This window comes from Chrysemys picta, chromosome 4 (genome assembly GCF_011386835.1).
Source record: "Chrysemys picta bellii isolate R12L10 chromosome 4, ASM1138683v2, whole genome shotgun sequence".
Classification (NCBI taxonomy): domain Eukaryota; kingdom Metazoa; phylum Chordata; order Testudines; family Emydidae; genus Chrysemys; species Chrysemys picta.
This window is the reverse complement of record NC_088794.1, coordinates 37,109,294-37,137,213: the sequence shown is the minus strand read 5'-3', so window position 1 is coordinate 37,137,213 and position 27,920 is coordinate 37,109,294. Positions and strand designations below refer to the sequence as shown.

The following is a 27,920-nucleotide window of genomic DNA, read 5'->3' as shown; positions in this document are numbered from 1 at the left end:
AGTGCAGTTGCATTAATTTGCCAGTAGAGGTTTGCAGTGCCTAATACAACCCTTGTGAGATTGTTTCCATTTCACACTGCTTCAACCTCACTCTCCCCCCCCCCCCCCGCACCTCCCATTGGCAGGGGTCCCCAGCGATATAGACCATGCCCTCCAGTGGGGCTGACAGCTTTAGCAGCCCTCTTTGCTATCAGCCGGTAAGAGCAGAGAAAACGTTTAGGTCAGGAGCTGTGGGGCTGCTTTTATTTTTGGCATGCATCATGGATCAATTCCTTTGCCCTCTCCCTGCCATTTGTAAGAAGGGAAGAGTCCAAACCAAGGATGTTCAGACAGGTTTTTAAGCACAAGGAGCTGGGAACAACAAGCTGCAGCCTCTAACCATCACTCAGCACTCACCAGGTAATGTACAAAAGCAAAAATTGTGTTTTGAGCTTTTCATTCTTTAGACGTAGGCTGTTTTCCCCCCTTCCCCTCTCCCTTCCCCCGAAATATATTGAAACAAGATTCTTGAGGGTTTGCTGGAAAGGAGGGAGCTCTTGCTAAAACGTGGAAAGGGCTCACATCTGTCCCCAGTGCTATTATTCTGTAATTCACATAGGGGAAGAAGGAATCTGACTAGTGTATGGGTTGGGTTGGAAACCCCACACAGTTGAGATGGGGGAATCCCTAGCAAAGGTGCACAGGTATTAGGACATATAATGTTGGTTTTTTCCCCTCTCACAGTGCCACTGAAAGCACTAATGCAACGAACACACATTTCTGTTGCATTTTCAGCACCATTAAGCATTTTTGCTATATTTGGCTCGATCATTGCCCTTAGGCAATCGAACGGCTGGCATTTCTCCAAGAAATACTGCCTTTGATCAAATAGTGGCTCATGGATATAATGTAAGGGAATACCACATTTTCCTCTCCCCGTCTTTTCTATGAACTGTGTATCATGTTTGGCAATGTCTAAGGGAGTGTATTTGCTAGTCTCACTTGACTAACTGCTTGCCTATTATAGTCTGTCTTTAGTGCTGACATGGCATTTTGTCCTACTCTACAGTAGAGGGCTCAGGGACTGAGGTGCATTGGTAGAGCTCTGTACAGGACAAAAGCTGTACAGTGCCTACTTGCACTGTGTCTGTCTCCGGTCAGTTGACCTAGTCCCTTATTTGGAAGCAGAGAAGGAAAATTCACTGGATTTCACCAACAAAAAACAAGTGAAAAGAGAAAAACTGGAAATCTATTGCCTTGGCTGGTATGAATCTGAGCAGCTCCATTGCCTCCATCAGCTGAGGATCTGGCCCATTTGTTTTAAGTCCTTCGGTGGAAACAAACTGAGCATCTTGCAAAAATGGGAAGCCTTCGTCTCGCTGTCCATGTATGACCTGAAAGGAAGCAAGGGCCTTTCAACCCAGCTTAGAGGCACCTGAATAACCAGGATTCTCTTTTGCTTGGCAGTTAAAACAAACATTTTGATTTAGGTTGTCATGGGGTACACAAACCACACACCGGGCCCAAAGGGGCTAAAAGGCAATACTAGGCCCAGGTAGGTCTGGCCTGCTGTGCACGCTCTGGGTGGAGGAGGAAGTTAAAAGGAGCTCAGAAGCCCAGGCAAAGGGTGGTGGACAGTCTACAGGAGAGACAAACACTTTTGTTAAACTATTGCGTGTTTGGACTGTAGGGGCCACACCCCAAACTGAAGGAGCACATAGATAGGAAGTAGTCCATGGCAGAAGACTTAGACTCCCTGCAGGGAGGATCCTGCCTGGGATACTTCCCACAAGACCCTGGGCTGCGGCCCAGTGGAGAGGGAGGGCGTGAATCCCTCTACCAAGCCCCACTTAAGGGCAAATGTCCAGACAGGGGTTGAGGCCAAGTCATTTCCGGTCTAGTGGCAGGAACCAGGCACCCCAACTGCGCCTCCCCCTCCCCTTCGACAGACAAGGTGCTGGAGGACAGGTGTGCTAACAGCTAGGTCACCCAACCCTCCACGCCCCCCGTCACATAAATTTTTTTTGGTGGACAGTTGATCCTGTGTCTCTCTGCATCATCTCTCTGCTTCTTGACTCACCTGTATGCTCCATGCATCTAATCTCAGCTCCATGCTTCATTTTGAACATCTATAGTATCTACTCCGTGCATCATCTACTGTATCTGTCCCCTGTGGCTCTGATCCAAGTCTCATTGAAAATCAACAGTAAAACTCCCATTGACTCAACGGGTGGAGGATAAGGTCCAATGTGTTCCATCTGCTCTGTGAAACATCTTATCAATATGCTTTCTCATGACACCCCTCTGATCACATCTCTGAGTAGCTCATGTATACATATCGTGCTATGCATAACATATCCTAATCTATGCATGATCTTTCTGTTCCTAGCATGATAAAGGTTTCTTCATACATGATCAATTGGCACCAGGCATCGTCTCTCTGAAAGAGAAGTTAGCTGATTCATGCATTCTCAATTTGTTCTGTGATCATCTGGATCATGACTATATCATATCTCTGGCTCATGCCTCATCTGTAGATGGTATGGATTCTCTGTCTTCTCTTTGCATATCATCTCTGGCTCATGCTTCATGCCTGCTTCATAATAATAACCATATATATCTAGACTTTTTGTTTCATGGTTCAGCCATCTGCTCCATATGTTATCCATGTACAAGGTGTCTATTTCTTGTTTCATCTCTTGATTCCATGCATCTGTTTCATACATCACCTATGGTATTTTCCCCATTGACCATCTCTCTGCATTCTGTATTGCCTGCTCTGTATACTTTCTTTTTGTTCTATCCATTCTTTCTTACACACATCATCTTTGCTCCTTGCACCCATCTCTCTATTCTTTGCATCATCCATGAACTGCCTGAAGAACAACATCTTGTCCTCTGTATACCATCACCAACATGAAGAATAAGCTACTGGCAACAAATTATCCTATACTTGCTAATGAATTAATTCCCCAAACAATGGAAGATGATCATTCATATCCAGTCTTACATTAGGGTCTAAGATCTATGGGACTTTAGTTAAGTGAGGTTGTGACAAGCCACGTAGCTTGTCAAACCACATGTCTATCTCTCTATAAGATGACATTAAGGAAAACAAATGTAGGTGTGACTATATCTCATGTGTGTATGTTTGAGTCACAAACAACCTAGATAAAGCAGCAAAATGTCTTTATCTCAAACCTTATGGAGAGGGTTTGCTGTATTTTTATATGACACAAACTTTTCTTCCAGAGCAGGATACCTGATACCAATTTTCACCTTTTATTAGGAACCAGTGCCTGAGATGTATATATAGACCATAGGAAAATACCCATAGAACAAACTTAAGCAAACATTGCACCTCCTTTCAATAGGGAACAGTGTCAAGAGTGGTTAGTCAGGGGTATCCATAAGGAATATACTGCATCACATGCTTGCTGTGTGTAGGAGTTGGAATCAGACCTTTCCATGTGTTCCCTCTATTAGCTGACCTATTGAAATTAATTATTCATCTCACAGATGGAGTCCAGTGTTTCTGAATTCTTATCTAAATGCTGGGAAGAGGACATCACTGATATAAAGAGAGATCTATTTCCCTTACATTTCACAATCCTTGCTCTTTAGATTACTTGGAGCACAGGTATCACCCGTCAGGCCAGTATAAACATTCAGGGACAGATTCTCTACTGTTCTCCAGCTTCTTTGTGTGCTTTCATGACACAGGAGCTGGAAACCAGTCAAGGCCATCCACAGCTGAGAAGTCCCCCAGCACAGGGGGAGCTCTCAGCTAGTAAACAGCGAGCATATCCAACTCCTATAGGAGTTTTCTGCCACCTCTGTATAGGGGGCTGTAGAGGGGTGGACACCCCGCTCTGGCCCTGAAAGCGTTAAAAGCCAGCCCTTGCGCGGAGAGCCAATAAGGAGAGGCTGGGAGGCAGCCAATCAGGGCCAGGCTTGGCCCTATAAAAGAGCTGCCGGGCCAGAAGGTGAGGAGTCTCACTCTAGCCCCGGAGTGGGAAGAGCTAGCTGCTTGAGAGGAAGGTACCTGAACTGGAGCAGTGCTGGGGAATAGACGCAGGGGAGCTCCAGCCTGGTAAAACCCCAGGCTGCAGGCCTTGTTGAAGGCCTACAAAGGTACTGGGGCTGCAGAGATACAGCCTGGGAATAGGCAAAGGCAGCAGGTCCTAACCCATTGCCAATGATGAGTGGCCATTACAGACTGCAGTCTGCCTCAGTGAGCGGGAGCTAGATGATGACTGGCAGTAGCCACTGAGACAAGGTGGGTTTAGAGGGTTGGGGGTTCCCCTGGGAGGAGAGACCCAGAGTGTGGGGGCACCGCTGGGGAAGAACCCCGAGGTAAAGGGCACCAGGGTCCAGTAGGGACACGGGGCCAGCGGAAGGTGAGACACTGGCCTGCAGAGGGTGCTCCATACACTGGAAAAGAGCTAATTCCCAGATGACCAGCAGGAGGTTCTGCACCGGTGAGTTTCACTTTGCTACAGAGGCACACGGCACAGCCAGTGTGTGCTCTGCTCCGGCAATCCCCAGTTGGCCTATCATCCCCTGGGGAACATGGTCAGTTGGTGTAAGATAGAGCTGCCCCAGTACAGATGGCGCTGGGTAGATACACTGTGAGACTCTAGAACTACAACCAGCTCCCCACCATTCCCACAGCTCTCAGGTTCCAGATGTAATGGCACCCACCCTAGTAATTTAGGAAAGTTATGTGAAATCCTGGAAGCAGGGATTTTTGTCCAGCTTTTGCATGCGAGAGGAAAGTTTAGCTATCAAAATTTCACAGCAAAGGCAGAAAGCAAGAAGGTCATTAACCAGCAGGAATAAACAAAGGACGCTGATCATCTACACTGATTATAAGTCCAGCAGGAGAAAACAAAGGGCTAGATCCTCAACTGGTATAAATCAGCCTAGCTCTGTAAAAGTCAGTGGAGTTATGATAATATGCACCAGTTGAAGTGTTGGCCCATTGTGGCTGGTTACTCTGTTAATATTCTCAGTTGTATTTTATTTTTAGCTGCATCTTTTGCATGCACCAAAATAAATAACAGGACTGGATGGATACAGGACTGGCACTAGAATATGGAGCCTTTCACCTTTAGAACCAGGTCAGGCGAAGCCAGTAGTTGTTAGCACCTGAAGGTTCTTTAGTGACTTTCATGAAATGAGTTGATGATCTAGTGAACATAAAGCCACCGCCATCACCATTGCTACCCTTGCTGTCAGTCTCAGAAGAGAGGCCACAGATTGAATGAACATGGAAAATGAACTATCCTCTTGCTCCTAGAAGTGGTTCCTGTTAATCCAATTTGAGGTACATTAATGCTTAGGGGGAGTAAATGAGGAAGCTCAGATTGCTGGTGTTAGTGCTGGATAAGCAGAGGAATTCTGTCATCCTGCCTTGTTTCACCAGCTCTAAAACCAAGCAAGAGAGAATTAGTTTGATTGAACTCTGAAGCTACTTTGGGGACCTCAGAAAAATCACTTCTGCCACGTTTCATTCACTATTGAAAATGGTTTTTCATTCATCTATTTAACCTGATGTCTGTGTTGATACTTGTTTGCTGCCAATCAAGGCACCTGTCGCAAAAGCGCAGCATTCTCCAAGAAGCTGGTGTGGCAGCTCTGACTTGGATATTGGGATATGAAGAAAGGGTTATGTGGAGAAGCATAGGTGTAAGAGAGCAAACCAAGGTGAAAGGCGTCTTGCAGACTGTGGAAAAGCCAAAAGCAACAGCAAATAGATCATGTCATGAGAACGGGAGATTGAAAGGAACTCTCTGCTGACTAATGGACAATACTATCCATTGATCACCAGAGCACCAGATGCACAGCAAAGATGGAGGAGAGATTAACTCAACAAACTTTGGACAACTCACATGGTCAGTGCAGGCACAAGACAGGGTGGTTATTTGTCAGCAGCATCGTGAGGCTTTTATCCAAGAGTGGAGAGAAGGTGTCTTGTGTTAATGATGTTGCTGCCCTCCTGGTGAGTGTAGGATTGAGTTGATATAGGTAGCAGAGAGGTTCTCTAACCACATTTTATTTGAAATGACTGCCCTTTGTCCTGGTATTTCACTTTTTCAGTCACCAACAGTTTTTTTGACACTTACCACTGTGATTGTGTCTAGGTCTCACCATTTGCCTTCTTATGTCTCTGCTATGGCCACGAGCTTTTCCTCCACATACTGAATGCCATGCTCATCAGCTAATGCCAGGAGTCTCGCGCCTGCCCTTTGAGTGAAGCAGGAGAGACGCTAGCATATTAGTGACAGGGCAGGATTTGTAGCCTCTATGGGAGAATCAACATAGCATAGAGCCAGGACACATGCCCCTCTGTTTGAAATGCAATATCCACATCCCAGTACAGTCAGATTCAAGCTTCCAGCCTCTCTGGACAGTAGGTTCCATATATGTCAATACACTAGTGCCAAGATTCAAGCTCACATTTTCCAGGTACATTGGTAACCAGCACACAGATTCACGCTTGCAGCTAAGAAACATTCTGTGATTGTGATCTCTGAGAAGAGTAGCAGCTCTGAAAGGTGAATTTAAAAAGCCCCACATTGGCTTCCCCATCTAGCATGACCATCCCAGAATATTCATCCTGGCACCAGGTCTCCATCACCCGCCTTTGAAATTTACAATAGCTTAGATGCCAAATCTTGCTAAGCAAAGTCTAGTGACATGTGATGGTGTTACCTGATAGTAGGTCTTCATGCTACGTTTAGCCAATGGAACTTTCCATCTGTCAAAGAGGATGTTTTATTTAGAAGCACTAATCTCCTGGATTCATTTGGAACTATAAATATCAAGAAGTCACCGGTTCCCTTTCCATACAATGTTTTAGTAACTTACCTGCCATCTCAAACTATGAAGGCCCAAAGAAAAATTAGCACTCAGCCATCTGTAGTCTTGAAACAAGGGTGATCCATTAATTTTGTTAATTGAAACCAGTGCCACTATGGGTCCAGCTAACAAGTGATGGAGGGAAGAGATAGCCAAGGTGAGTATCAATGATAAATGCAAGTTCATTAGATTAATTTTTGTTCCCATTTGTTACAATAGGCTGATGCGCCGTGATTCATTTATTCACTTTGGTGCTTCATGGTTTGATATAGATAATTGTATTAGGATATGGTGGCAATAACTTCAAAGGATGTTGAAAAACTGGTGAAGGTTCAGAAAAGAACTACAAGACTGATTCATGGCCTGGAAAACACACCTTGCAATGAGTGATTTAAGAAGCTCAATCTATTTAGTTTATTTAATTTTTTTAAAAGGTCCAGAGGTGATCTTGGCAATTACAGGCCAGTAGGTCTAACTTCAGTACCAGGCAAATTGGTTAAAACTATAGACTCATAGACTTTAAGGCCAGAAGGGACCACCATGATCATCTAGTTCAGTGGTTTTTTAACTGTTTTTCTGGTGACCCAGTTGAAGAAAATTGTTGGTGCCCATGACCTAACAGAGCTGGGGATGAGGGGTTTAGGGTGTGGGAGGGGCTCAGGGCTGGGGCAGAGGGTTGGGGTGCTGTAGGGGGTCAGGGATCTGGGCTGGTGGTGCAGGCTTGGGGGGGTCAGGGATGAGGGGTTTGGAGTGCAGGAGGGGGCTCCAGGTTGTGGGGGGCTCAGGGCTGGGGCAGGGGATTGGGGCATGGGGTTACCTTGACCGGCTCCCAGTCAGCAGCGCAGCAGGAGTACTAAGGCAGGCTTCCTGCCTATCCTGGAACCACACTGTGCCCCAAAAGCGGCCAGCAGAAGGTCCAGCTCCTAGGCAGAGGTGCACAAGTAGCTCCACGCAGCTCTTACCCGCAGGCACCGCCCCCACACCCCCAGCTACCAGCCAATGGGAGTGTGGAGCCTGTGCTCAGGGCGGGGGCAGCGCGCAGAGCCTCATGGCCCCCTGCATAGGAGCCGGACCTGCTGCTGGTCACTTCCAGGGTGCAGCATGATGTCAGAACAGGTAGGAACTAGCCTGCCTTCGCCGGGCAGCACTGCCAACAGGACTTTTAACAGCCCGATCAGTGGTGCTGACCAGAGCCACCGCGACCTAGTGCCTTACATTCCACGACTCGGTACTGGGTTGCAACCCGCAGTTTGAAAACCACTGATCTAGTCTGACCTCCTGCACATTGCAGGCCACAGAACCTCACCCACCCGCTCCTGAAATAGACCCCTAACCTCTGGCTGAGTTATTGAAGTCCTCAAATCATGATTTAAAGACTTCAAGTTACAGAGAATCCGCCATTTACGCTAGTTTAAAGCTGCAAGGGACCCAGGTGGGCTCCATGCTGCAGAGAAAAGCAAAAAAACCCAGGATCTCTTCCAGTCTGACCTGAGAGAAAATTCTCTCCTGATCCCAAATATGTCAATCAGTTAGACCCTGAACATGTGAGCAAGACCCACCAGCCAGACACCTGGGAAAGAATTCGCTGTAGTAACTCAGAGCCTTTCCCATCTTGCGTCCCATCACTGGCCAATGAAGATATTTGCAGCTCTTAGTCGCAGATCAGCTACACGCCATTGTAAGCAGTAAAGAACAGACTTATCATACATATAGATGAACACGATTTGTTGAAGAAGAGTCAAAACGGCTTTTGTAAAGGGAAATCATGCCTCACAAATCTATTAGAATTAATTGAGGCAGGGGGGGAGAGGGTCAACAAACATGTGGACAAGGGTGATCCAGTAGATTTAGACTTTCAGAAATCCTTTGAAAAGGTCCTTAAGCAAAGTAAGCAGTCATGAGATAAGAGGGAAAGTCCACCCATGGATCAATAACTGATTAAAAGACAGGAAACAAAGGGTAAAAATAAATGGTCAGTTTTCAGAACGGAGAGAGGTAAATAGTGGTGTACACTATGGATGTGTACTGAGACCAGTGTTGTTCAACATATTCATAAATCTGGAAAAAGGGGTAAATAGTAAAGTATTTGCAGACGATTCAATATTACTCAAGATAGTTAAGGCCAAAGCAAACTGGGAAGAGTTAAAAAGGGGATCTCACAAAACTCAGTGACTGGACAAAAAAAAATGGCAGATGAAATTAAATGGTGAAAAATGCAAAGTAATGTACATTAGAAAAAATAATCCCAATTATATATAAACAACAATGGGGTCTAAATTAGGTGTCAACACTCAAGAAAGATCTTGGAGTCATTGTGGATAGTTCTCTGCAAACGTCTTCTCAATGTGCAGCCGCAGTCAAAAAAACTAACAATGTTAGGAACCATTAGGAAAGGGATAGATAAGACACTAAATATCATATTTTAACTCTATATAAATCCATGGTATGCCTACACCTTGAATACTGCATGCAGTTCTGGTCACCCCATCTCAAAAAAGATACATTAGAATCAGGAAAAAGTACAGAGAACAATAACAAAAATTATTAACGGTATGAAACAGCTGCCATATGAGGAGAGATTTAAAAGATTGGGACTTTTCAGTTTGGAAAAAAGATGACCGGGGGGGGGGGGGGGAATATGATAGAGGTCATGAATGGTGTGAAGAAAGTGAGTGTTATTTACTCCTTCACATAACACAAGAACCAGGGGCCACGCAGTGAAATTAATAGGCAGCAGATTTAAAACAAACAAGAGGAAATACTTCATACAATGCATGGTCAACCTGTGAAACTCATTGCCAGGGGATGTTGTGAAGGCCAAAACCATAACAGGGGTCCAAAAAGAATTAGATAAATTCATGGAGGATAGATCCATCAATAGCTATTAGCCAAGATGGTTAGGGATTCAACCCCATGTTCTGGGTGTCCCTAGCCTCTGACTGCCAGGAGCTGGAAATGGATGACAGAGGAAGGATCACTCAGTGATTGCTTGTTCTGTTCATTCCCTCTGAAGCACCAGGCATGGCCACTGTCAGAAGACAGGACACTGGGCTAGATGGACCATTGCTCTGACCCAGAATCTCCGTTCTTATATAAGTCACTATTAAGAAGAAACTCTATCACAGTCTGAGTTCCCACACTGGGAGAAGATCTCTGATATTAGAGGGCTTTTTAATATAGCAGATAAAGGTGTTACGAGATCCACAAGCTGGAAGTTGAAGTCAAGTTGAAATTCAAAATGGAAATACAATGACTTACGTTTTTAATAATGAAGGTAATTAACCAGTGAATGTGGTAAATGCTCCAACACTTGGTGTCTTTAAATCAAAGCTGGATGTCTTTCCCAAAGATATACTCTAGTTCAACCATAAGTTATTGGACTCAATGCAAGAATCACAGGGTGAAACTCTATGGCCTGTGTTAAGCAGGTAGTCATATAAGATACTTGTAGCCTTAAAATCCATGAGCCAGATCCTCAGCATAGGTCTATTTACTTCAATGAAGCTATGCTGATTTATATCAACTGAAGATCTGGCTCTGTGCATCTATAAATTGATCACCACAACCCAGTGTTAAGCATGAATTCCAAGCGAGCTACAGGAAGAATGCTAGATGCAATTTCTAAAACATCATCCTATGTAAACCAGAGATGAGGAGCGCAAGTTGAAGGATCAGCAGTGGAATAGCCATTCAGGGGTATTCTCACATTCCAGCCACCAGTGCTGAGTGACTGGCAAACTTCCAGCAATCTTGATGTTTCAGTTTGGAATGGAAAGGTCACATACTTGTCTGAAGCTTATCCAAACTTCTTTGGTGTAGAAGTCAGACTTGAAACTTGCAAGGGATGCTTTATTCAAACTGGGCCTAATCCTGTTCCCATTGAAGTCAATGCCATAACGATCTTAAATCTTGGACTTGATGCTTAATAGTTGCTGGTTTTATTAAAACCAGAAATAACAGAGATGGACTTCATTACTGCTACTTCTGGACAAAACCTGGCAGTGCAGAGTTACGCAACGTTAAGAAGATGGACATCAACTAGAATTACCCAAGGTTTTTACAAACCTCATAAAACATCTGATTACACTGTGGGATGAAGAGTTGTTTTCATTCTTGTGTAATCTGTAACCATTCATGCATGAATGCCAGAGACCTGGATTGGAGTGACAAGTTTTCCCTCTGTCTTTTACCCTGTTATTTAAAGAAAGAAAATAGTTTGAACTGTTTAGCATTGCAAATCCTCCATCACTTGGAGTTTTTAAACAAAGATTGGATGTCTTTCTGAAAGATATGCTCCAACTCAACCACAGCACAACTATTCAAACAACCTTTAGTGAACTCAAGGCAAGAGTCACTGGGTGAAGTTCTAAACCAGGCCTGCACAACATGCGGCCGCGTGGGCTCACTGTGCGGCCCACGGGGGTTGAGTAGGTGGGCTCACTGTGCGGCCCGTGGGGGGGTGAGTAGGCAAATGGGCAGGCAATTGCAGGGAGTGAGTCGGCGAGACGGGGGAGGGGGGCTGAGGAGGCAAGCAGCAAATCGATGGCTGACCTGTTCTACTGATCTGGTCTGGCTCCCATCCCCTTTCCCAGGGCCAGTTCCAGGCACCAGCAAAACAAGCAGGTGCTTGGGGCGGCACATTTCTAGGGGCGGCATTCTGGCACCAGCCATCATAGGTGCCGACTCTGGGGCATGGGGAAATAGTGCCCCCGCCGCCCCAGCTTGCCTCCGCTCCACCTGCTCCCCTGAGAGCACCACCGCCACTCCGCTTCTCCTCCCTCCCTCCCAGGCTTGCCGCGTGCGGAACAGCTGTTTCATGCAGCAAGGCTGGGAGGGAGGACAAGCCGAGCGGCGGGGCACTCGGGGGAGGCGGCGGTGGTGGAGCGGAGGTGAGCTGGAGTGGGGAGTGGTTCCTGCACCCCCCCACCCTAGCTCACCTCTGCTCCACCTGCTCCCCTAAAAGCGCTGCCGTTCCGCTTCTCCCCCGTCCCTTCCAGGCTTGCCGCACGCAAAACCGCTATTTCGCGCAGCAAGGCTGGGAGGGAGGGAGGAGAAGCCGAGCGGCGGGCACTCGGAGGAGGCGACGGTGGTGGAGCGGAGGTGAGCTGGAGCGGGGAGCGGTTCCTCTATCCCCCCCGTTACTTCCTGCTTTCCCCGACCCTAGCTCACCTCCGCTCCGCCTGCTCCCCTGAACGCACCACTGTTCCACTTCTCCGCCCTCCCTCGCCTGAAGCGGAGCAGCAGCACACCAGGGGGAGCAGGCGGAGCGGAGGTGAGCTAGGGCGGGAGGTCACGGGGGGCCCGCAGGAAGCAATGGTGGGGGGGAAATGCAGCACACTGGGGGAGGAGGCAGGGCTGGGGATTTGGAGAAGGGGTTTAGAAGGGGTGGAGTTGCGGCGGGGCCGGGGGCAGAGGGGCACGAAAAAAGGGGGGGGGGGGGAGTGGCCAAAATTTTTTTTGCTTGGAGCGGCAAAAATCCTAGAGCCGGCCCTGCCCTCTCCAAGTGTTGCAGCTGTCTGGAGGTGCCTGCCTTCCACACCTTCCTCATTCACACCTCATTCATTCAACAGGGCAATTGATTACAAAGTGTGTGTGTGTGGGGGGGAGATCTTATTCTACTTCTAGCAAAAAGACATTTTTCTTTTACCTTAATTATACTACCTTTGGGGCCCGCTATAAAATTACCAAGGTTCAATACTGCTGTTACGGTGGGGTGACGCTGGGAAAGGAGGGTTTGTTTCCGCGGGGCAGGTAGCGCTAGGGGAAAGGGGGGGGTGTTTTGGCAGCGCTGGGGGGGGTTGTTTTTGTGGGGCAGGTGGCGCGGTGTTGTGTTTTGGGTGGCGCTGGGGCGGGGTTGGCGGCTCTCGGAGGGTTTTGGCCCTCAGCTGTTTTCTTTGGAGTAATATGGCCCTCGCCACTTTATGAGTTGTGCAGGCCTGTTCTAAAACCTGTGTAATTCAGGTGGTCAGACTAGATGACAGTGGTCTCCTCTAGCCTAAAAAAAAAAAAATCTATGAATTCTTTATTATATATATTTTTGGCCAATGTCAGACCCACTCTTTATACAGCTAGGAGGAAAAAAGTTTATTCCAGTGGTGGATACTTAGATTCTTAGACCCAACAAAAGAGGATGATATGTCAGTATACTTGCTCTGAGAGTTTTCAAAACACTTATCCAGTACTAGTCCATTATCTGTGGGAGTTCCACTAATATTTCCAAGGAGGAAAACCTGACATTCAGACCAGATTTTCAGACACCAGCTTCCATTTCCAGAGGGTACAAGTGCAATTTAAAAAAAAAAAAAAACCCACCCCACAAGTAATTTAACTTCCAAATCTACCTAATTCCTCTGCTTTTGGCTGTTCACTAATAGCCTGATCCAAAGCCCATTGAAGTCCGTGGGAATCTGTCCATTTCAAGGGGCTTTCAGTCAGACTCTTCACTATGTGAATTGTGGGCACGCATACGTGCAGTCACAAAACTGCACCTACAGTTATTTTACAGCTAGAAACAGAAGCTAGTTGAAATCCAGCCTTCAGTCTTTAAGCAGAGCAAGCCCTGGAAATAGTGAATACTTGAGGATTTTCTCACAATTCTTTTCATCAGCTTTTTAGTCTATCATTTTAAACACTGCTGTAAAGGCTGAAACTAAAACACGTTTCAGTGCAATTTTTAATCACGCACACTTGTTATTTTAGCATTGCTCACCAAAAGTGCTAGATTTGTTTCAAGAAAGCGGCACTGACGTGGGTGTGTTTTAGTAAAAGAAGTGATCAGTATCCTTTTCATTACACTCACCGGCTCAGTCCAGAGTTCAGATCTGGAGGTCTCACATTCCAGGTGTGGCATTCAGAGCCTAGGGTTTGATTCAAGCCTCACCTGACAGCATTCCAGGGGAATCTTGCTTGGAAATGTTAAAGCAGCACAAGAGGAGGAAGGATGGTCTTGCAGTTAAGGCACTGGACTAAAACCTGAGCCATCTCAATTCAGCTCCCAGCATAGATTGCCTGCATGACTTTAAGAAAGTCAGTTAAGCTGTGCCTCGGTTTCCCCTTTATAAAAAGGAGATACTACTCTGCTACATCACCAGGGTCATTAGGATGAATTCATTAATGTCTGTGAGGATCTCAGCTGCTACAGTGACCAAGGCTATATCAACATCTAGCTAGATGGGGAACAGTTTCATTTTATGGAACAGAGGTACATGTGACAGAAGGGCCCATTCTGTCACCATTACTCCAATAAAAGTCAGTGGGGACCAGTCCACAGCAGCCGGAGCCCCTGGCCCTTTCATTTGCCCCTGAGTTCCCAGTCACCTCTGCAGCTGGTAGCTCCGGGGTGATTTAAAGGCCCTGGGGCTCCCTGCCTCTTCTAGTTGAGGCCCCGCCCCCCCTCAGGACTCTGGCATACCGGTAAGTCCTTTAAGTTACTTTCACCCCTGGGGAGGGGGATTGTGTTCAGGGGCAAGATGTGAGGAGGAGAGTGCAGAGAGTGTTTCCCACCCTGCTTCCATTCACTCACTACTGTACAGGTCTGGTAGCCTTAGGCAGCTTCTTGGGCCTCGCCGAGTTTCACATCAGGATCACATAGAACATTATAGGCCCCCCATCTGCCTTCAAGTCCTTTGCCTACTTCTCAGTGACCTTGGGAGCTGGCTTCCACCACTACCAATGCTAGCTACATATCCATACTGCAGCCCTGGGGAGAGGAGTTCTAGCGAGTATGAAAGTTAAATGAAGTATGGAAAAATTCCCAGTTTCAGGTAGTTCCTGAAAGCAACCAGAGAGTATTCAGGCCCAGTTTTTCCTGGATCTTCTTTCTCCCTCCCCATCACTAGAGATAGAAATGCTCCAGAGGAAGCGTAACACACACTTTCTGGGTGTGGTGTTCTGTCCCATCTGGTGGCACCAAGACCACTTAGAGAGCAAGAGAGATAAAATGCCCCACTTATAATGCCAACAGACCCCGGTCGTCAGCGGGCGCGATCAAACCTGGGGCCTGTGGAGCTTAGTGCATGAGCTTCTACCACATGAGCTAAAGGCCAGTTGGCTTTTAGCTCATGCCCTAGAGGCTCATGCACTAAGCTACAGAGGTCCCTGGTTCGATCCTGCCTGCTGACGACCGGGGTCTGTTGGCATTATAAGTGGGACAGAACACCACACCCAGGTGTGTGGGTTACAGAAGCAGCTATGAAGTCTGTTCGCTACCTCCATTGAAGCCAGCACCTTGACCATGATAGTTGTTTCTACTGAGACCAGTTGTGACTTGAATCTGGGCCACGGAGTCTTGGGTTAAAGGGGTTATTGGGCACTAACTTCCAATGATCCCAGTGGCCGTTTGTACCTTTGTGAATCTGGGCCCAAGTGTGTGGGAGGGAAGGTGAATATGCCAGAGTGTAAGTCTTGCTAAAGAGAGCCCATGTCACACAGAGCTTTCAGAGTTTTGCTATGAAATCCATGGTGCTGGCACATAAAAGATGTCTCCCTGCTTCCCTACCACTCCAAAACAGAATTGAATGTTGGGCAAGGTGCCAGCTTGAGATTCCTAGAGATAAATTCAGTGCTCTGATGAAAGCAGCATCTTAATGCCAAGCTTTATTAAAAGGATAAGGGTGTGTCAGGGCAGAGGCAGTCCCTTCTCCAGATTAAAAAACAGTTTTAGCTAAGACAATGCTGGAAAGACTTCTAGTTTCAGGCTTCTATGGAGGTACTGCAAACAGAGGACATAACTGAAGAGAAGACTGGCCTTTTTCCAACCATTCTTGGATAGCATAGGTAAGGATAGCACTGCACGGCTTCTGCCTGTACATACAGAGGGTGGTACAGAAACTGCCAGGGAGGTAGGACTGCTAAGGCTGATTAACTTTGGCATAGTGGCCTTTGTAGTGGGTTTGGCAACATGGTCTTCAGATGGTTCCAAATACTGACAGCCAGGGCATTTACATATACCAGCCTCATTCTGTCCTTCAGTGCTGCTTTGGCTTCCTGTGAAGTGATGCCACCAGTACACTAAACCTAGAGCTGGGTGCGCAACGTTTTCCAAAATTAGATTTACACAGTTAAATTTCTGCATTTCAGCCAAAGAACTGATCATGACCATCTCTGTGGACTGAGAACCAGCTTTGCTTTCTGCTCCTTCTAGAGGTCTCGTTTTTAAGAAAGCAATTCTCTATGCTACAGCCAGTGTCTTTTATTCACTCCCTAAATGGGATCTGATCATTTACCTCACCCGCTTCCCCACTACCAGTGAAAGTCAGAAATGCTCCTACCACAGAAAACTTTCAGTGGTAGGATCTTTTCCTAAACCTACTAGTATTTGCTGGGTTTCTGCTCTCTTCATTTCAGAGAACCTGGGAAATTTTGCTTCTCCCAACATGTTGCTGTAGCCGGGCAGGTGGAGACTTTGGAAACAACTTTGTTGTATGAACTGGACCATTTTGACCATTAGTGAAACCCTCAGAGCCACAATTGTTACAATATCTTCCTCAGACGTTTTATTAAATGCTCACACACAAAAATAAATCCAGGACAGAATCAATTAAAGCAGAAAGCAAACTGAGGGATGAGAGAGGCCCCATAAGGCAGGGGTTCCTATCTGAGGAGAACAGAAGCAAGCTGCAGGGGGAAGAACAGAAACATTTTTAATGAGAGGAGATCAGGGATGTGCCAAAGACTGGGCTAGAGGACATGAAGGAGTTGACAAATTGACCTGGGAGAGTTAGTTTGCAGGGACTGGGAGCAAACCAAATCCTGTCTGTTACTGTGGAGGTCTAAGGTTTACTAATCTCCAGGGGCGCTCCCCACCCCTACAACAAGCCCCTACCTCCCCAGAACACCCTTCTACCTAGGCAGCTCCAATGGGTGAAGAAAAGTGGTGACGATTGTTGGTTTCCACACTGCACCAACACAGTCCACACACAGGAGCACAGGCCAAGGTTTGCTGATGCACTTTGATGGGAATACTTCACACAGCTCCACTGGGGCTCATGTTAAAAAGATTAGCTCAGTGGGTTTGAGTATGTAGCAAATGGAAAAGGAACCCTCAGACTCATCAGCGGAGATCAAAAGGCAAGAGCTACTGCATGGGCTCAAACCCCAAGTCTGAGCTGCCACTGTTCACATGGGACAGTCAGTCTGGAAGAGACTGGCACAGTGATTGATAGATGAAGGGACCACCTCAGTATGGAAACAGCTGTAGAATTAGAAAAGTCTGGATTGGAATCTTGTATTCAACTGGAATAGACTAACCTGGCCTGGACAGCCACACAAAGGCAGAGGATAGGGTCAGTCATATAGGTTTTCCCCACCTCGTATTAAAGTTCACAGCAGAAGAGGCACAGGTGAAGAGATGGAAAAACAAACAGAAGGGAAGTTTTCCCCACTTAAAGAACATGGTGGTTCTTTGATACATACGACACGGTCTAGGTTGCCAATACAGTTGTGGCTCCACCGGATTATGGAGGCCTGAGTACAGGTGGTTCTAAGAATCAGTCCACCAGCCTTCTCTATTGAGCATTCCCCCTGCTTCCCCACCACACCCATTAATCTTTTTCTGTTCAGCCTTATCCCTCCTACTCCCAAAGAGTTAGTAGCTGGAGGTTTCTCATTGGTTATTGAGACACCTTCTACCCCCTGCTTGATTAGGCAAGTTGGCAGATCCTTCTCCTTGTATGTTCGAGAGATTAGAGAGGGCCAAAGTGCCTCCCATCTCCAGCATGGAAACAGAAGGGCCCAAAGGAGCCAAATACAAAACAGCAAAGAGTCATTTAGAAAGTTAAAGTGATGAACAATAGCCAGCTGATTATGTTCCTTTCATCCACATGAAAGCAGCGTGGGGTGATGCTCCCACCCGAGGATACAGCCAGGCTGTTCTGGAGCAAAGAGAAGTTGCCCACCAGGGACTGGGAGAAAGACATCCTTCAGTGATCTCCCTTATAGCAGAGGAAGCATCAGCGTTGAGTACAGGGTTGCATCTAGCCAGGACCAAGCTCTGCTGTAAAAGAAAAACAGAACAAAGGATAAACTTACTATAGTAGATAGTGAGAGTGATCATCTGGGCTATAGAAAGACAGTCAGCCCAAGATGCTTCCTCCCCCATGTATCTTTTGAGTGTTCCTCCGGGGTTTACAGCCCCTATACCCTGGTTCAGCAAGTGTACAGGAGCTGCTTGCAACCCAGAATGGAAGCCTAGAATGTCTGAGAAGACATCAAATCACTCTCAAGGCCTCTGGATTCTGCTGCTCTGTTACTGTGACATGAGGCGATCAGCAACAGGCAGGAGACCATACACAGCAGCAAGGGTCCTGAACAGGTCATGTTACCCTGGCAGAGAGAGATGCATTTCAGTGCAGTCACCTCGACCCTAGGAGTCGTTTAGATGCTAGAGGTGATGCTGCCCCAGTCTTCCCCTCTGAGCCCAAGAAAAATACTAAAGCAAAGCTTTCCCTTAGCGACCAGCTGCAGCAACACAAGTATCAAGTTCCCTTAGCTCATTCTTCCGCAAAGAACAGCTGATTCTGTGCGGTCATTCCAGCATCCCAAATTACTTCTCCATCTTGAAGTTAATGACTCTTCCACATGGATACTTCCCCTGTTTAAAGGTCAAACTAGAGACTAGGTTTGATAAAAGCTTCTCTCTAAGCACAGTAGAGCAGCATAAGAGGGATCCCAAGACCAAGTAGGTTTCAGGTTGTGCATCAGCATGAAGTACACACTTAACACTTTAAGAATCCCATAGACTTAGTCTCACATTCACTTGCTTTTCCTGAAGCTTCACAAACTATTTGGGTTCTTTGAGCAGTTCATTCCCCCTCGGTTTTATAATGAATCCTTTTAAATATCCACTGCAGTCAATAAGACCAAGCAAAGCAATCCATCTTTCTTTGCTCTCCTATTGTTACAATACACAGCTTGGGGGGGGGGGGTGCGGGAGGGGAAAGGTATTCCTAATGAGAGGACAGATTGCTCCAGGAGAGAGCTCTCCAAAATGCATGCAACTCTGAGGAGGAGACACAGAAGGTAGAGCTCATGACAAACATGTCGTCATCCCCCGGCCCCCCAAAATCTATGAAACAAAGGCGGCAAATTTGAAAGTGATGAAAGGTATCACTCCCATTCTGCCAGAATCCGTCTGTGGACTCCATTGCCACGTGGTATCACCGAGACCAAGGATTTAGCGGGATTCAAAAAAAGTATTGGACATTTACATGGATAAACAAGAATATTCAGAGTTCTAATAGCAAGGATCTTTAAAAAAAAAATCAAGTGCATTAGAAGTGATATGAACCCAGATGCTTCAGTATATAAGCCAGCTTCTAAGTATTGGGAGTAAGACTTTCACACTGGACTGATTACCTCCCAGCTGCAGGGAACCTGGCACCTTCTTCTGAAACAGCTGCAAGGATTAGACAGACACAGGACTAGATGAGGCACTGCTCTCATCCAGCATAGCAATTCCTATGGCTTAGACATCACTTTCGGGGGTTGAGGCATAGGGAAAGTTGTCAACTCTACCATGAGGTGTCACACTATTGGGAGGGAGGTGTGTTTCCACCTGCCTCCTTTTGCTTAGATCAGTTTGTTTTGTATAGCTACACAAAACAAAGGCTGGTGCCTCCCATGTCCCTGTCCCCCTCCACCTCCACTTCACAAGCCATTAAAAGCTAAAGTGGCATTTTGGTTCCTTTTCAGAGAGTGGTGATCCTTGTGCCATTTATACAGCGATGCTTCAACAAAGCTTTCGAGCTTCAGAGTCAGCGACTGGCACCAGGAAACACAAGAGCCCCAAGTCAGTCTAAACAGCAAGAAATGCCTCTGTTTTTAGCACAGCAGGCAATATTTTAGCCAGCTAGAGTTCTGTCTACTGCTGGCCATAAGAAGATTTATATAAAATCTAACGACCCTACCCATGGCTACACTCCAGATATTCCCTAGATGTAGAGTGTGTTTTGCTCAAAGCAGGTTTAATGAAGGATGCCTAGGAGGTCCTACCTGCATAAGAGACATTTGCACTGGTGTAATTACATGGATACAAAAGGGGTGCAAACCTCTTATATAGTCTATGATTCCCCTGCTCACACATACAAGCAAGCTAGATTGAGCATAAATCACAGCATAGCCATGGTGGCATAGGTTGCAGCAGCAACGGCACAGCTGTTTGGAGCACATACCCACTAGTTTCAGGCAGATTTGTACACAGCACAGTTCAGCCAGACCTCCGCTGCCGCTACACTGCTATTTACGTGTACACAAACGAGGGAAATCACATCCCTAGCTCAGTGTAGATGTAGACAGATGCAGGACTCTGATGTGAAGTTGGGCATATGCTATTGCACCTCGCGCTAGTAAATTACCAAAGCCAACTGCACCAGAGTAAATCCACTTTATGCTGGTGCAGCATAGCTGAAGTAGGAGCTTATGCACTTGTAATTACAGCAATATAGCTACACTCGTGCAAAGTCTAAGTCAGGCATTTTGAGGTCTTTCAGACCTCCAACCCTGGGGATGTGTGGTGGTTTGGTGTATGGAGGACTGTGTTGGAATTGCAAGCTATCACTTTAGGAGCTGGGAGAAGGCTTCCCTGATCTTGCATGCAGGTTACAGGGCTCCATAGCAAAGTGTTCCAGCAGAGTCCTCAGCCAGACAGTGTACGGGAAGGTGGAGCAAGTTGTACCTCTCTGCTGTAGGGAGCTGTGTCTCTGTTTCGGGGTTCTTGTGTGTTCTGAATTCTAACAAAAGTAGTGTTCTGGTGGAACCTTCCAGCAGGAGAATCTGTTCTAATAGGGTTACCATACGTCCTCTTTTTCCCGGACATGTCCGGCTTTTCGGCACTCAAACCCTCGTCCGGGGGGAATTGCCAAAAAGCCGAACATGCAGGCCGGGCACTTCCCCTCCCGGGCTCCAGCGGCACAGGGTCCGGAGCCGGTAGCGCTGGGGCAGCTCAGCTCTTAAACAGAGCCGAAGAGTCAGGGGAGGAGCAGAGCCTCCAGCCGCGGCTGCTCTGCTCCTCCCCGACTCTTGGGCTCTGTTTAAGAGCCGAGGTGCCTGAGCGCTACCGGCTTCAGGCAGCCCCCATGCCTCTGGACCCTGCGCCACCGGAGCCCGGGAGGGGAAGTGCCCGGCTGGGGGCGCAGGGTCCGGAGGCATGGGGGCTGTCCAAAGCCCAAGCGCTACCGGCTTCACGGTTTGCCGGGCAGCCTCCAGACCCTGCGCCCCCAGCTGGGCTGGGGAAGTGCCGGCCGGGGGTGCAGGGTCTGGGGGCTGCCCGGCAAACCGTGAAGCCGGTAGCGCTCGGGCAGCCCTTTCCCCGTGGCTGGGAGTGGGAGGGAGGAGGGGGCGGAGTTAGGGCGGGGAAGGGGCAGAGTTGGGCGGGGCTGGGGGTGGGGAAATGGGCAGGGCCAGGGCCCGTGGAGGGTCCTTTTTTTTATTTAATAGATATGGTAACCCTAGTTCTAACATAACAGTGGGGAATGGGATTTCTAGCCCTCTTCAGTCAAGTGAGTTTCACACGTAAGAACTGCTCTTGGAACAGAGCTACGCCTAATTCTAACCTTTGCTTAAAAGCGATCAGCTGCTTCGAACTTCCAGCAGTTGCCATCTCACATACACAAGTCCCCTTCAAGGCTTCCTGACAAAATGCTGTGCGGCTTTCCGCATATGCGGGCACACACACACAGCAATTGCCTTTTGCCTATGCTGACAAGGCACCACACCCCTTATTCCTAGGGTGACCAGATGTCCCGATTTTATAGGACAGTCCCGATTTTGGGGTCTCTCTCTTATATAGGCTCCTATTACCCCCTACTCCCTGTCCCAATTTTTCATATTTGCTCTCTGGTCACCATACTTACACCCTAGAGAACAACCCCAGCTGTGCAGTGACAATATTTCCTGCTGAGATTCTGCTGGAATTAGGGTGGCAACTGGAGCCTGTGGGGAAGTAGAGAGCCTTTAACTTTAGATTTTGCTTTAGCCCTCCCTTTTCTCCACCACTCTGCCTGCCAGGAATTTCTGTAGCAAGCAAGCAAAAGGCCAGCCTCCCAGCAGGAGTAGTTAGCCAGTGCTGAAAGACAGATTGCAAAGGCAGCCAAAGGCTGTTTAAGCCTCATGTGCATTGAAGTGGAAACATCTGTTCTACCAATCAAAGGGTTTTGCTCAGAGTAGTTTACAAGTGAACTAAAGCTTGCACCTCTAGAGACATCGATGTGGCATACTGCATCACCTCCAAAAGGGCCAGGACTAGGGGAGTTAGGACTCTGTGGCCCAAAACTAGAATTTTACCTACCACAAACAAGAAGCTGGCATAAGCTTGGCAGTTGCCGAAAAGGAGCAGAGCACCTGACAGCCCCAATGAACGCTCTCAGCCTCCTCCTGCTCATTCCTTCTTTCAGGACACTTGACACCATCCAGCAGTGGGAGTTGACGGATTCATTCTCTTGTGCCTCACTTCTTAGCCAAGCCAGCTCAGCAACTGTGAAGCTGGCGATAACTGGAGGAAAAGTTTAATCTGTGACACTTGGGAGCTGAAGTCTGTGTCATGGAGCGATAGATGGAATAAGCCAGGTGGTCGCCCTCACTCCCTACCCCAGCATAGGCTTCCCACTCTTTGCTCAACTCCTGTGGCTGCCTCTGCTGGTAATCTCTACACAAAGCAGCAATAATCTGTCATGAAGAACTTCTTTTGTTTCTAGACAGGGTCACAGAAGTTGCAGCCCAGGGTGAGGATGGGAAGAGAGCTGGGGCAGTGGAGGTTCACACAGTTTAGGGCATTGCCAGCCTCTGAGAGTGCCTGGGTGTAATCTAGGGGAAACTCAAAAGCAAGTTTTGTAGACATGGTTCCAGCTGCAGAGTTCAGACTGGGATTTCAGACAGCTCAGAGCAAGGGATCTTGTTTGATGCAGAGTTGAAGGAAGTAGCAATACCATGTGACCTAAAGGCCAAATTAGAGCTAATTTTTATTGCCAGGGTTGTGGGCAGGGCCGAATCCAGGCACCAGCTTACCAAGCAGGTGCTTGGGGCGGCCACTTCGGAGAGGGGCGGCACGTCCAGCTATTCAGCGGACAGTCCCTCACTCCCGCTCGGAGCGAAGGACCTTCTGCCGAATTGCCGCCGCAGATTGCGATCGCGGCTTTTTTGGGGGGGGGGCTGCTTGGGGCAGCCAAAACCCTGGAGCCAGCCCTGGTTGTGGGAGTAGGAAGGAAAATGCATTTTAGTGTTTGAGGCAGCACGGGACTTGCTAGCATCAGGCAGTCTGAGGATAGATGCTTGGCAAGCTTCTAACCACAGGTGCTGGAACAAGGCGTGCTGCTGCATCCCCGGCTTGAAGTGGTTTCTTTCTATCATATACAGCAGGCCTGCACAACATGCGGCCCGGGGAACGCATGCGGCCCGCGTGGGCTCACTGTGCGGCCCACGGGGGTTGAGAAGGTGGGCTCACCGTGCGGCCCGTGGGGGGGTGAGTAGGCAAATGGGCAGGCAGTTGCAGGGAGTGAGTCGGCGAGACGGGGGAGGGGGGCTGAGGAGGCGAGCGGCAAATCGATGGCTGACCTGTTCTACTGATCTGGTCTGGCTCCCATCCCCTCTCCCAGGGCCGGCTCCAGGCACCAGCAAAACAAGCAGGTGCTTGGGGCGGCACATTTCTAGGGGCGGCATTCTGGCACCAGCCATCATAGGTGCCGACTCTGGGGCATGGGGAAATAGTGCCCCCGCCGCCCCAGCTTGCCTCCGCTCCGCCTGCTCCCCTGAGAGCGTCACCGCCACTCCGCTTCTCCTCCCTCCCTCCCAGGCTTGCCGCGTGCGGAACAGCTGTTTCATGCAGCAAGGCTGGGAGGGAGGACAAGCCGAGCGGCGGGGCACTCGGGGGAGGCGGCGGTGGTGGAGCGGAGGTGAGCTGGAGCGGGGAGTGGTTCCTGCACCCCCCCACCCTAGCTCACCTCTGCTCCACCTGCTCCCCTAAAAGCACTGCCGCTCCGCTTCTCCCCCCTCCCTTCCAGGCTTGCCGCACGCAAAACCGCTATTTCGCGCAGCAAGGCTGGGAGGGAGGGAGGGAGAAGCCAAGCAGCGGGCACTCGGAGGAGGCGACGGTGGTGGAGCGGAGGTGAGCTGGAGCGGGGAGCGGTTCCTCTATCCCCCCCGTTACTTCCTGCTTTCCCCGACCCTAGCTCACCTCCGCTCCGCCTGCTCCCCTGAACACACCACTGTTCCACTTCTCCACCCTCCCTCGCCTGAAGCGGAGCAGCAGCACACCAGGGGGAGCAGGCGGAGCGGAGGTGAGCTAGGGCGGGAGGTCACGGGGGGCCCACAGGAAGCAATGGTGGGGGGGAAATGCAGCACACCGGGGGAGGAGGCAGGGCTGGGGATTTGGAGAAGGGGTTCAGAAGGGGTGGAGTTGCGGCGGGGGCAGAGGGGCACGAAAAAAAAGGGGGGGGCGACCAAATTTTTTTTTGCTTGGAGCGGCAAAAATCCTAGAGCCGGCCCTGCCCTTTCCAAGTGTTGCAACTGTCTGGAGGTGCCTGCCTTCCACACCTTCCTCATTCACACCTCATTCATTCAACAGGGCAATTGATTACAAAGTCGGGGGGGGGGGGGAAGGGGAGATCTTATTCTACTTCTAGCAAAAAGACATTTTTCTTTTACCTTAATTATACTACCTTTGGGGCTCGCTATAACAAATTACCAAGGTTCAATACTGCTGTTTTGGTGGGGTGACGCTGGGAAAGGAGGGTTTGTTTCCGCGGGGCAGGTGGCGCTAGGGGAAAGGGGGGGTGTTTTGGCAGCGCTGGGGGGGGGTTGTTTTTGTGGGGCGGGTGGCGCGGTGTTGTGTTCTGGGTGGCGCTGGGGCGGGGTTGGCGGCTCTCGGAGGGTTTCGGCCCTCAGCTGTTTTCTTTGGAGTAATATGGCCCTCGCCACTTTATGAGTTGTGCAGGCCTGATATACAGGGTTTACAGTTTGGTTCAATGGCTCTCAGCAGCTCCACTTCTAACAATCTGCTAACATCTCAAATCCTGGCCCATAGCCCTAAACTGGTGGTCACGCATGCCCTTCTGTTGTGTGCGAGTGATGTGGAGAAATATCCATTAGACACTGATTGTATTGAGAAGGCAGGAGATAAAAGCACCAGTACGATGTTCCTCCCTCTTCCAGATAAAGCATTGCTTCTGAAACAGATCAGACCCTCCCTGGGACAGCACTTGTAAGTTCTACAGACAGATGTTTGGAGTTTGCTGGCAGCAGACCCATCTTTGTGGCCCCATGGCAGGCACGAACAGCCCAGGAGCATGCACAGGGTTAAGCAGATCAGTTGCTGATGTCAACTCTAAGCTTTTTGTGTTTCATTTCAGGGGGTTAAAATGCTGATCACTGTAACACCACCTTATGAGCCAGCATCCCTCCATCCACAGATTCTACCCCCTGCTATACTACCAAAACCCGGGAAGGACAATCTAAGGCTCCAGAGACTCTTGAAGAAAGTTGCAAAGAAGAATGCACCACTAGCCTCCCAGCAAGCCAAATCGTTCCGGTCCAACCTCTCCCCAGTGAGCGAGGCCAGCCCAGACCTAGAGCACAGCGAGCGCTCATCTCCGCTGAAGACCCCAGAAACATTGACGCACATCACCATCCGCCTCCCTCCCCGGTTCTCCATCAAGCCAGTCATCCACCATGTCTCATCCCCTTTCCCCAAGGCCAAGCCATTCACGCTCAAAGTAACTGAGCAGAGGAGAATCTCTGAACACCTCAAGCTCTCTGTCTCTCCAGCAGCATCCCCTGTGCACAGGCAGTCCCCATGGCAACCAAAAGGGGAGACAAAACCAGACACGCCCACCCAGCTACCTTCTCCACAGGCACATTGTGTATTTGTTTTCCCTGACCCTCCTGTTTCCATCTCACCTGTCATAGAAGCCCAAGTGGAGGTTACTCACGTCACCAAAGTGCATGCGCGTGTCCATAGTGTGCAGGCACCCAGAGCAAAGACCCCCTTACCAGACCAGTCGTCTACAGTTCTCAGCAGTGAGGACAGGCAGCCTTTGGCAGCCCATACTGGCAAAAGCCACTCAGAGCCACCTGCAGGGCTGGCACCAATCACTCTGAATGCTGATGAGACTGGAGCTGCTACTCCAAAATCAAAGGACCCCATGCTTCCCACCATGACAGCAGAGCCCCCCTACAAAACCCTTAAGTCTTCAACTCCCAGAGAGCCTGTTGGGACTGCTTTCCCCAGTCCTCGGATGCCAGACCCCCAATTCAATAGACCAGAAACCCCAGGAAGTGCCACAGCAAGATCCAGAACAGAGTGGGTTCCTGAACTTCCTGAGCCACACAGCAAAAGCCTAAGGCCAATGACTCCCCCTACAGCTCAGAAGCAAGAGGCCACAGAGCCAGCTGACAATACAAGGGCTTTCTCCACAGAAGCAAAGGAAGATCTGGTCATTCCACCACAGCCAACATCCACCATTCCCAGTGCCAGTCCGTTCCCCAAAGCGGAGTCTCCACCACCATCTGTGGAGAAGGCCAGACCTCTTACAGCCAAGCTTAGCGGATGGTCTCGCCTCAAGAAGCACTTGACAGTGGAACCCGAGGGGCCCCAATTCCCAGAAACCAAGCCAGCCAAGCCTGAACAGGAGGAAGCAGGAAGTAAAGCAGAAGGCTCTCAAGGTAATGCCAGCCAAGACAACAGGCTGATTAAATCAAGGGCCACCAAAATGTGGGACGCCATTTTATATCAGATGACAGCCCTCAAGAGGAGAAAGCAACAAGAGGAAGAAAAAGGGATAAGGAAAGAGGAGGGATTCTCATTCCGGTGCCGCTTGCCCCTTCTCCACAGACCACGTTTTGATGCCCGGAAACTGAAGGAGCTGGCTTCCAAACCAATGACGAAGATCACCACCATGTTAGAGTCGAGCCTGCTCCACCACAAGACACCTGAGGAATCCAAGAATTTTAACAGGACTGCATCAGGGTGGCAGCTCAAGTGAAGCCAGCTGGATTTCACCTCGGCAACAAGCTCTCTCTCAGGCCTCCTCCAAGGTGCTGCCTGAGTTCTGAGCAGGAAAGTGCCTTTTATAGCCAGATTTTCCTGCAGCATGGAGGCCAAACATGAGAAAAATATAAATAAAATCCTTCACAGACAGCAGCCTTATGCTGAGGGCTTTAGGGGGTTGAGGACTGTACACTACATATCTGTAGTGTACATATCCGTAGTGCATGCACACACCTCCAGAGTAGCTTGAGGATCCAAGAAGAACAGCTGGCATGTGCTCACCCTCTGAGCTCTCTCTCTGGAGCTTTCAGTCTTCTCTTAAACCTAACCAAGCCCCAATGCAATGCACTAGGGATGTCCTAGCAGAGGTATGGCCAAAGCACGCCTTAGCAAGGCCTTACGATTGGGTTTTTTTCAACCCATCAGTTCTCAAGCACTGTAGGAAACATGGACAAATCCAAGATGGAGGCTCCTCCGCACTTTCCATGGCTTTCTGACATTGTATTGAATTTATTTTTGATCGCTGCTCAGGTTTAACACATGGGTTTGTTTTGTTTGTTTTGGGGTTTTTTTGTAAATATTAAGCAGCATTACATTGAGATCTGGTTTTTCTGGCTATTTTGGGAGTGGTTTGTTCATTTTGCTTTTAATGTTCACAGTTGTTTGCATCTCCATAGTCACCAGGCTTAGGGAGTGAGCTCACACAGGGTAAGCATGCAGCTATATCCACTTCCCTAGTGAGGTTACCATAAGGGGGAATATTTCTGTATAGCTAATATAGGACTGGTATGTTTCGCCCCAAAGGGAAATTTGATACCTGCTTCTACCTTCTGTGCCTATGCACAGGCTAGCGAGCTGGCTGGAATTTCTCATTCCAAATAGACAGCCTTAAAAAAAAACACCACACTCCACTTTGTTTTTGTGAAGTTTAATTTCTGAGAAGAAATGAAAACTGAAAATTCTCAGTGTTGAAGAGTCAGAACTCCAGTTTTTGCCCCTGGCCATTTTCCAGTAGCAAAAACGAAAAGAGGAAGAAAAAGGGAAATCCCCCAAATAAGCATCTGAACAATTTCAAAAGTTTTTCCATGAAACAATTGAAAAA

At 48.5% G+C, this 27,920-nt stretch overlaps 1 protein-coding gene and 1 non-coding gene across 12 annotated transcripts in view; one reads left to right on the top strand and one right to left on the bottom strand.

The window, feature by feature from the left end:
• The first annotated feature begins 118 nt into the window (after nucleotides 1-118).
• On the top strand, nucleotides 119-27,436 carry LOC101951463 (uncharacterized). The gene is made up of 2 exons (XR_010600481.1): nucleotides 119-399; nucleotides 25,182-27,436. It is a non-coding gene; the product is annotated as an uncharacterized LOC101951463 (transcript).
• Nucleotides 16,312-27,920, bottom strand: part of LSP1 (lymphocyte specific protein 1) — an 82,701-nt gene continuing 71,092 nt past the window's right edge. For 6 of the 11 annotated variants that reach the window (XM_042840124.2, XM_042840127.2, XM_042840128.2 and 3 more), the window contains one exon: nucleotides 16,312-17,836. The gene's annotated coding sequence lies outside the window, so the exon portion shown is untranslated. The remainder of the gene's footprint in view (nucleotides 17,837-27,920) is intronic. The other 5 variants (XM_042840125.2, XM_065592048.1, XM_065592046.1 and 2 more) reach the window with 1 other exon arrangement.